This window comes from Micropterus salmoides, unplaced genomic scaffold (assembly GCF_014851395.1).
Source record: "Micropterus salmoides isolate LMB-PRFRI ecotype aquatic unplaced genomic scaffold, ASM1485139v1 Ms_hic_scaffold_9, whole genome shotgun sequence".
Classification (NCBI taxonomy): Eukaryota; Metazoa; Chordata; class Actinopteri; order Centrarchiformes; family Centrarchidae; genus Micropterus; species Micropterus salmoides.
The window spans coordinates 17,112,724-17,121,904 of NW_024044681.1; positions in this window are offsets into that span (position 1 = coordinate 17,112,724).

The following is a 9,181-nucleotide window of genomic DNA, read 5'->3' on the forward strand; positions in this document are numbered from 1 at the left end:
GCAAGGTTCAATGTGACACCATGCAACACAACAAAGTGGCAAAAACGCACAAACAACAAAGACAAAGACAAATGTGTGCTTACACACACACACACACACACACACACACACACACACACACACTCACACTCACAAATAAACCCATTATTAGATGAGTCACTTTGTTCCTGAATTAAATTCAGCCTTTGGTCTTCTGCAAGCCCAATCAGGGGTTTACACCCTGGCTACAACTACCTCCTACTCAACCAATCCAACTTCACATTTTCTGACTGAATAAGTTCATCCATGTTTGTTTGTTTTTTTGTTTGTTTGTTTTTTTTGATAAAATGGTAATTCACAATTGTAGCTAAGAATCTGTTTCATTTTCTAACCAAAGAATAAACAGATACAGTACATTGTGTAATCTGTTCATTCAGTACATGTTAGAGCTAGGGTGATTTCCGCGACAAGTGAGCCAGCAGCAAGACACACACATCACACAGGCACACACATTGGGACTGGCTGACAGTATCTTCACTCTAATCAGAATCTTAATTAGTCTGCTAGCAGCGTCCCATTAACATATATTCCTCAATTAGCTAGGGACCACACATACAGAGGCAGAGAGGCTGAGGCAGAGAAATTAAAGATGTTTCTTGAAGTTTTGTAAGATGAGAAAATAAATTAACAAAGTAGACTAACAAAAGTAAAGCTTTAGTCTGTCAACCCCGTTCTGCCTTTCTGATAGACCCCCCCCGGCTAAGCTCAAAGTCAATAGAAATTAAGTTTTATCATTACAGTACTATGTTCAGACCACTGTTTCTGGGCTTGACAAGTCAGCCACGTTTCCTTTTCTGTGTCTCCATATTTTCACTGGACAGAATGAAAACTGAAACAGAGCTCATCAGCTGCCTGTGAACACAAGACTGAAACCAATCACAACACTAACTGAACAGCGATCAGTCTTCGGCCATGAGGCGTTCCATACTCATGTTATGTGATTAGTGTTGGGTACCGAAATCTGGTGCAAAAATGGATTCGGTTCCTATATGACCGGTACCTACCGGACCGGATTACAACGCAAATTTCGGTACCTCATTTCAGTGCCACTTAAATTTGTTGTTTGAACTATTTCATCTCTGGTGCTCTGAAATCACCATTCACCACAGTACCAAATGTAGCATCCCTCAATGAAAGGCCACAAGAGGACAGCCGTTTTCGTTCGGGTTAGGTGCCTTAAGCTTTATATTTTGTGAATTTGTTATTTAAATTTGTTGTGTTTTGTATTTAATTATATGTTTATTTAAGTACACTTATATTTCAATTCAATTTAAAGAATTTAAAATATATAATATATTAAAAAATCCTCTTTTCATTCACCACATTTTTTGTGTGTATGTATCTGTGTGTGTGTGTGTGTGTGTGTGTGTGTGTGTGTGTGTGTGTGTGTGTGTTAAGTATCGTTTCAGGCACTGTTTAAGCACCGGAACCATTTTAATGCAGTGGAAGGCAAACTGAACAAACTCAATATACTGAAAGCCACAAGATCTAAGCATGGTTTGAAATCATTTGCCATAGCAGTAAGGGTTGTTTCCTCAACTTGACTGAGCTGGTTTAAAAAATGAATTAATTAATGAATTAATACATGTATAGAACCTTCAATAATGAGCTGAGACATCAGATTCTCTGTTGTTGTTGAATGTGCTAAAAGTCCATAGTAGCTTTACCCCATCACTGTTCAAGTGACTTGTGTCCATAAACACAAAAATGTAAGGGAACAGTGGTGGAGCGAAGCCTTAGCAGATTCAAAGTTAAGACAAAAAGGGTTTTTTCTCCAGAGTCAGAAGATTTTAAACATATTTTTCCTATTTTAGGCTATAGGAATCTATTTGTTTCTGGGTGTTTATCTGGTATCACTGGTTCTGGTAATGACATCCCTGTTTATCTCTGCTTGAGTCTTTGGAAGCTACCTGTAGCTACGGTCGCTGCAATGGAAGGTACAACACAAATTTTTCAGTGATGCTGCTACAGTGTCAAACATAACTCACACAAGTCATTTACAAAAGTCGAAAGCAGGCTTTTATATGGACACTCGTTCACTTAAGCACACTCGGCGTCTCATTTTGTCAGTTACTTCTGATGCAATTCCTCACAAAATCATGCTTTTATATCATTCATAGGTGAGTCACCCTTTACAATAACGCTGTTATGATATCTTGGTCGAACAAACACAGCTTCCCTATTGTCATTTTATTCTGAAACACTGGGTGATTTAGACAAACGAAGATGTGGGTAATGCACAGAAACACACACACACTGGCTGTGGGTGATGACCAAAAAGGGTGCTGTGGGTGAAAGATGAAAAGGAGCAGACTCTAATTTCTTTGTTGTAATGCCAGGCCTGCCTACAGTTCTGTGTTGTGACTCATGTCCTCCAATCCATAGCCACCAGAGCTCTATTTCTACACCACCATGGCTCGTTTTCAAATCTTGGCATCACACTGTGCTCGTTTGAGACAGGCAATGAAATTTTGAAAGATCTTTGTTGCCATGGGATGCAGATCCTTTTGATTAAGCTGCCTTACACAGCTACGGATGCATTTTGAACACATATAAGCTGAAGATGGCACAATATCTGTCAACAAAAAGCTTCCACTGGAACTTTGGACTGTTTCAGTGCTTTACCCAAAGGCACTGCAGTTTTTGTTTTGTGGCATCTCATTAATCCCAGCATTATTTCTTCAGAAGTGACACTCCAGCAAATATTTTGAAGTTTGCAGTCATGCGGTGCTGCTACATATCAGCAGTCCGTAGTGATTTCCAGAAACCACATTCTCTAATTAACAGCTTCATGTCAGTAGCAGTATTTTAACATTCTGGGCACGCCTGTCACCCTAAGACCACTAAGGTACTCATGACACGTTAGTTCTTTTTGGGGCCAAAATAGTCAGTTTACAGTGTGAAAGCATTCCCACTTGTCATACGTTAATCTTTGATCATGTTTACATGATTAGGAGGGAGGATGCCTTGGTCACCTACAGTTTTGGATGCGTAACACAGTCAGAAACCTTTCATTTTGGAAGTTTGGTCAACCTTTTTGGCTGTGGTATACTGGTCCATAGTCCAATGGCTTATTTCAGAAATTGGTTGAGTTGTCTGTTTTAATATTAATACAGTCAAGAACAATAATCACAACTACTCCTACAAATAAAGTTTATTATATTGCTATCAAAGCTGGAGCGGTAACAGCCAAAACACTGACATGTCTACATGTGTTTTCAGGAGTATTTTATAGTTTGCACCAGGGGCGGACTGGGACAAAAATTCAGCCCTGGCACTGTAGCTACGCCAGTCCACCTTACCACGCATCCCCATGAACACACATTCACTACTTAGGCTACATTTGTGTACAGTTGTGAATTAATATAAACAGTAGGCTTACTGTATGTAGCCCAGTGGAAAATGTCATATTCGCACTAAAGCCACTAGTGGGAACTGTGCCCTTTCGGGTATTCCCAAATTGCAGTGTTCCGGAGAAAGCGAAGGCAGGAAGTAAACCAAGGAATACAGGAAGGGAAGAGCCTCCTGTTTTGATCTTCTCAGCCATGCCTCGTGGGTGTTTCCAGCTTCCAAAATCGGTATATATGTTTAAGATGTTACTTCTGTATAAAATGATGGAATCTTGTGCACTAACATGAGTTTAAACAGGTACGAAATGTAAAGGGTTTTTGCTGAAGGTGATTCAATTGTCTGATGTTTACAGATGGTGATCAGCTGTTCAGAGTAATTTGTTAGATGGCCGCAGAGCTAGTACTTTCTGAGAGCATTGGAAGTTGATCTTATTTATATATATATATAATATATATGTATATTTGTGTGTGTATATATATGTGTTTGTTCGTGTTTTAGATCATTTGGAGTGTGTGTATAGTACCAGCATCAATGTTTGTTTTTATTGTGTAGTGCAGTATGGAGTGGATAGCCGGCAGCCACTACATGTGCATTTGAGTTAGCATAAAGGCAACCTGTAGTGAGTATATGTTGTTATACTGCAAATTTTTAATTGATATTAATGTACCAATTGTTTCATGTTCTATCTGAGACTGATGGTATGTGGTTTTGTTTAATTTGTTTGATGTTAATAGGAGAGTTACCAATACAGTTATTTATGCACTGAGATCTATGCACTGAGATTTATGTACTAAATGGAGTTACTAGTTTAGCACAGTTTGCAAGGGCATTTGAAGTTAACCTAACATCCAAGCCACTGTATGACTTGTTTTAGTTAAGAGCTGTGAGACTGATAAAGTGGTAAATTTGATTGTATAGGAGAATCTGAGAATCTGACATTTAAATCCGTTCAATATTCCAAATCCCTTTAATACCCCTCTCCCATTTGGAGAGTGGTCGAGAAATAAAAAAAACACAATATAGTTTGTGCCCGGTGTCATTTCAAGCTCACCCGGCAACATGTATGTAATAGCAAGGGTGTCACTTTGTGTTGTAAAGAGTTGGTGACATAAGGTCTGAGATTAGGGGTGCGATGAAAGACTTTGGTCATGAGAATAAGACGAGAAGATATTTTAACACTATTTTGAAGAAATATTCGATGATAAAATGTACGAGTGGGGGATCTGGGGGTTCTCCCCCAGACGATTTTGAGCATGAAACTCAACTTAATTTCCTGCATTCTGGAGACATTTTCTGCACCAATTTATGGAGTAAATGTCTTTTATATGAATGGCAGCACAAAATTCAGCAGGTGACAACAATAAAATGGAATATAATGCCTTGATCAGTAGCTTTTTTTGTTGCTTTTGGACAATGCACATTTGTTTCTTCTGTATTCAAATTGCATTGCATGTTTCTTATTGTGCAAGTAAACCTTTCTCAAAGCATTTTCATTCAGCCTACAAGAAGACCAGGGGTCTCTACCTGTACCAATTCCAGCAACGTCCATGAACACAGTAGCCGATTTAAACATTGCAGAAAAATGTTTTCTCACACACTGCTTTCAACATTGGAATACACATGAATAAAAACATTACTCACTAGCCTACTTAATTCTGCTCTCCTTGCCTTCACTTCTAATATTCCCACACAAGCAAGGAACATACATCTCTGCTGCAAACACAGCGGCTTGCCCTACCACTTCCTTTTTATCTCTCCCTGTATTTGTCGGCCCTGCTGACTTTCTTCATCAGCAGTGGGCTGTTTTATAAAGTGATCTTAACGACACAGCACTCGCGATTTTCACCCGCGATAATGTTTTCACCTGCGGGTGTGCAGAGGAGGCTTGTTAATGAGGAAGCTAATCGAAACCGAAACCAACATTGTACTCAGTTGCACCTGTACCAAAGTGTTCACTGTTGCGTTAGGCAACCTGGTCCGTGCTTGTGAAATATTCACCGTCTGAGTCTTATAACGTAATGGAGGATAATTTCTCTCAGTATTTCTCTGCAAAATGCTTAAATGGGTCGCCAATTATTTTGTGCCGCCAAAGTAAAGCTGATGTGTGGGAAACACTGATATTGATATCAATCTGACCAGCCCACCCCAAAACAAATAGTCTGGCCCCTCTGGCATATGCCAGAATTGCCAGGTGGCCAATCCGCCCCTGGTTTGCACACAATGAGATGCATTAAAGGGTTCAGAGGAAATGCTCACTGTGCCTTACCAATATATGTTTTAAAAAAGATCGTATTGTTCTTTAGCCATTATCACTGAGTTTGAGTCAGGTCTAAGACCAGGTATATGACTTGAATGTGACTTGAGTCACCAACTCAAGTGCCCCTCTGTGAACGCAAGTAAAGAATTTCATATGCAAGATGTGAAGAATACAAAATAGGCTGTTTTGAGAGGAAATAAGTTAGTAGCAAATAATTGCTTTTTCATCTTAATATCTTGAAAAGGCAGCTGCAGTATTAGTGTATTTTAACAGATTTTATGAACTTGGCTGAGTTAAAACCTTGATGAAACTCTGACAATATTCCTTGTTCACAGTGAAAATCATGTTTTCTTAAAGCTACACTGCATTTTTTAACCACTGACAGCACATTTCTGCAAAACTAACTATTTTGCCTTTGCCAATCATCTTTGCTGTATGATACAAAGGCAACAACTACTGTTGATGAGAATCTACTATTGACACAGGGCTTAATACTTGGAGTACCAATCAAAAAAGAAATACAGTTAAAAATGTGGAGCAGCTTTGATTCATTGAATGTGTGAACTCCAGCACTCTGAAATAGAGAGTAGAGGGGAGTAGAGCACAAGATATATCTTTTAAACAAAATGCATCTTTATAAACTCCCATTCAACCCTATCACCATACAGAATGTTAACATTGACAAATTCTGTTAAAACCCTGGATTACATTGAATGGCATTTTTTATTTAACAACCTACAATCTATTACCAACTTTACAAAAAATTAAAGTACACTTTTTATAATGTCTGCGTATGGTAACTACAGTCAATAGCCAACTGCCTAATTCAGTCTCATGAATATACTTGGAACTCTGATTAACAATTATATTAATTGCCATAACAATAATTACCATTAATAGCTAGTTGGTTAAAGGTTCTAGTACAGGTTGGCAATATATTTGCTCTTATGCAATATTGAAGAAACCAGCATGTACAGTACATGTGTATAACATTTATTTAAACTGAGAATAAACTAACTAAAATGCACTAAACTAGAGAACAAAGAGGTGTGTGTGTGTGTGTGTGTGTGTGTGTGTGTGTGTAGTGAAGACAGAGGTGTGTGTCTTGGAAGCACAATGAAGTGGGAAACTCTGAACTTCTTTCCTCGTGTGTGGTTGTGTTTCAGGCCAAATAAGAGGTTTATGTTTAGGTGATACATGTGGTGATGGCTGAGAACTATGGTGATAATAATCCTACAAGAAAGGATCACAACAAAGAAAAACACATCAATGTACGTTGATCAAAAGCTACAGAGTCATGTGCTTAGCCAAGTAATGTAACAGTTAAGCAGGGTTGGGAGGGTTACTTTAAAAATGTAATCCGGTACAATTACTAATTACTTGTTTAAAAATGTAATCAGTAACGTAATCCAAGTACCACAAAATAAAAGCAATATAATCTGATTACATTTAGTTACTTCAATGCCAAATAGGCAAATGAAGACAAGAGAGTATGCGTAATGATGCGTTGTCTGCTCAGTGTATTTTTAGAGAAACACAGAATAACTACATCTCCCGTTCCCAAAATCCATGTTTTTTTTAATGATATGCTTTACATTATGTCACCACTATGGCAGTATCTGGCCCATGAATGACAAAAAACGTTGTTTTGGAGGTATTCTTGATGACATTAAAGAGTTTGTCATTTGGAAAACCATTTTAATTTGTATTCATTTAGCGTCCAACGAAAAGATTTCTCAAAATAATACTGCTGAAGCAGTGTGTTTCCGGGACTGGCTCCACTGATTACTGTACAAAAACAATTTTTTTCACTGATTTTGGTGAAACTGGATCATATTTGATGGAGAACTATTAGAAATATGGAGAAAATATATTCTAGTTTTCTCTCTGATGTCCCCTGCTGCTCTGCCTCAACTCTGTGATTCACAGTTTCCTGATGGACAGATAGGCCTTTAGCTTTATTTGTTGCTGAAGTTAGGTAACAACTACCTAGCTGCTGTTATTAACTCAGTTAGCTGGACAACCACTGGTCAAATTTGCTCACTCTGCCTGTACTGGGAGCTCAGAGCACCGGGGGAGTGTTTGTGTTTATCATAGGCTGAAGGTGTTTACACCTTTACTCAAGCACTGGAGGTTTCCAGGCCAGGGTCGGGGGACCCAGCAGGGAGTGATGCAGGGTGCAACGTCTGATTGTGACCAGAGCCGACACCGGGCGACACCAATCAATATCTGCGACTAGTCCCTCCCCAGCTTTGTGTTTTTACAGAAACACGTACATATACCATCTACTGTAACATATATAGAGGCAAGTGGCACTACATTTTCTGTTTCATGGAAACTTTCTGCTTAAAGTAATCCCTATGAGTAATCCCCGATTTTTCTAAATGTATCTGTAATCTGATTACGTCTTTATTTCCTGTACTGTAACGGAATACAGTTACTTTATTTTTGTATCCTGATTACATAACGCCGTTACATGTAATCTGTTATTCCCCAACCGCCAGTTAAGGTATGTGAAGCACTATAATGCACAGTTTACGACTCTGTAAAGTAAGAAAGTTGGTTTAGAGTGCTAGCAGGACCGTTGTGGATTCAGCCAGGCTGGGAAGAATTGTGGTTCCGTCGCAGTCTTTTGCTGTGTTGTGTTCTGTTCGTACAGATGAGAGGTTCTGGCATGCTGAGAGAGCTGCAACCGCCGGGTCTGGCCGGTGTCCAGCAGATAGAGCGAAGAAAAAGAGAGAATGACGAGTTTTACTGATGAGGTGATGTCAGGAGTCGACGGTCACACACCAATCGTAGCTGCAAACTGATTCCATGGGCTGACTTCACATGTAAGTGTGACTTTCTGGAGGATTCCTGGGAAACTGACTTCAATGACTCACAATAAAAGTTCACTTATGATCACAAATGAACAACTTCATCTATGAGGTCCCTGTGATCCCAACACATTTTATGAAAACATAGATTGCACTCTTATCAAGGACGCTCGCATATTAAGTCCAACAGAGGATAAAGTGCAGGAAAAACTCAAAACTCAGACTGAGATACTTAAGTTACTTAAGGAAATTGTTTTAATGATCAAAACGCTATGTCTGTGTCATGTCAGACTACACATTCAAGTGGCAAAACTCATTCACAAAATTTGTACATAACTTTGCTCTAAATGTTCTGCAGAGTTGATCTGCTGTGTGACTGCTAGTTTTGTTTGAACAGTTCCTATACAGGATGTTTGGGTGATTGGTCTCATTAATTAATTTTTCCATAAATTAAAATAATTACAAATTTTTTGTCATAGTTAGACTCGTAGGAATGTGCTCACATCACAATACCTAAGTAGCAGTAGCATCTCTATCCATTCCAGATAAGTATTATTCCCCTATACATTTTAATGTGTATTACTGAACTCTGTGACGTGAAGCCTTGAAAGTGAAATGGAAATGCATGAGCAATGGTTTGGAAAATTTAAACTGCCAGCAAGTGTAAAAGTGACCTTGTAGCTATTGAGCTTTGGAATAAAGTTGTTTTAAAACTGAA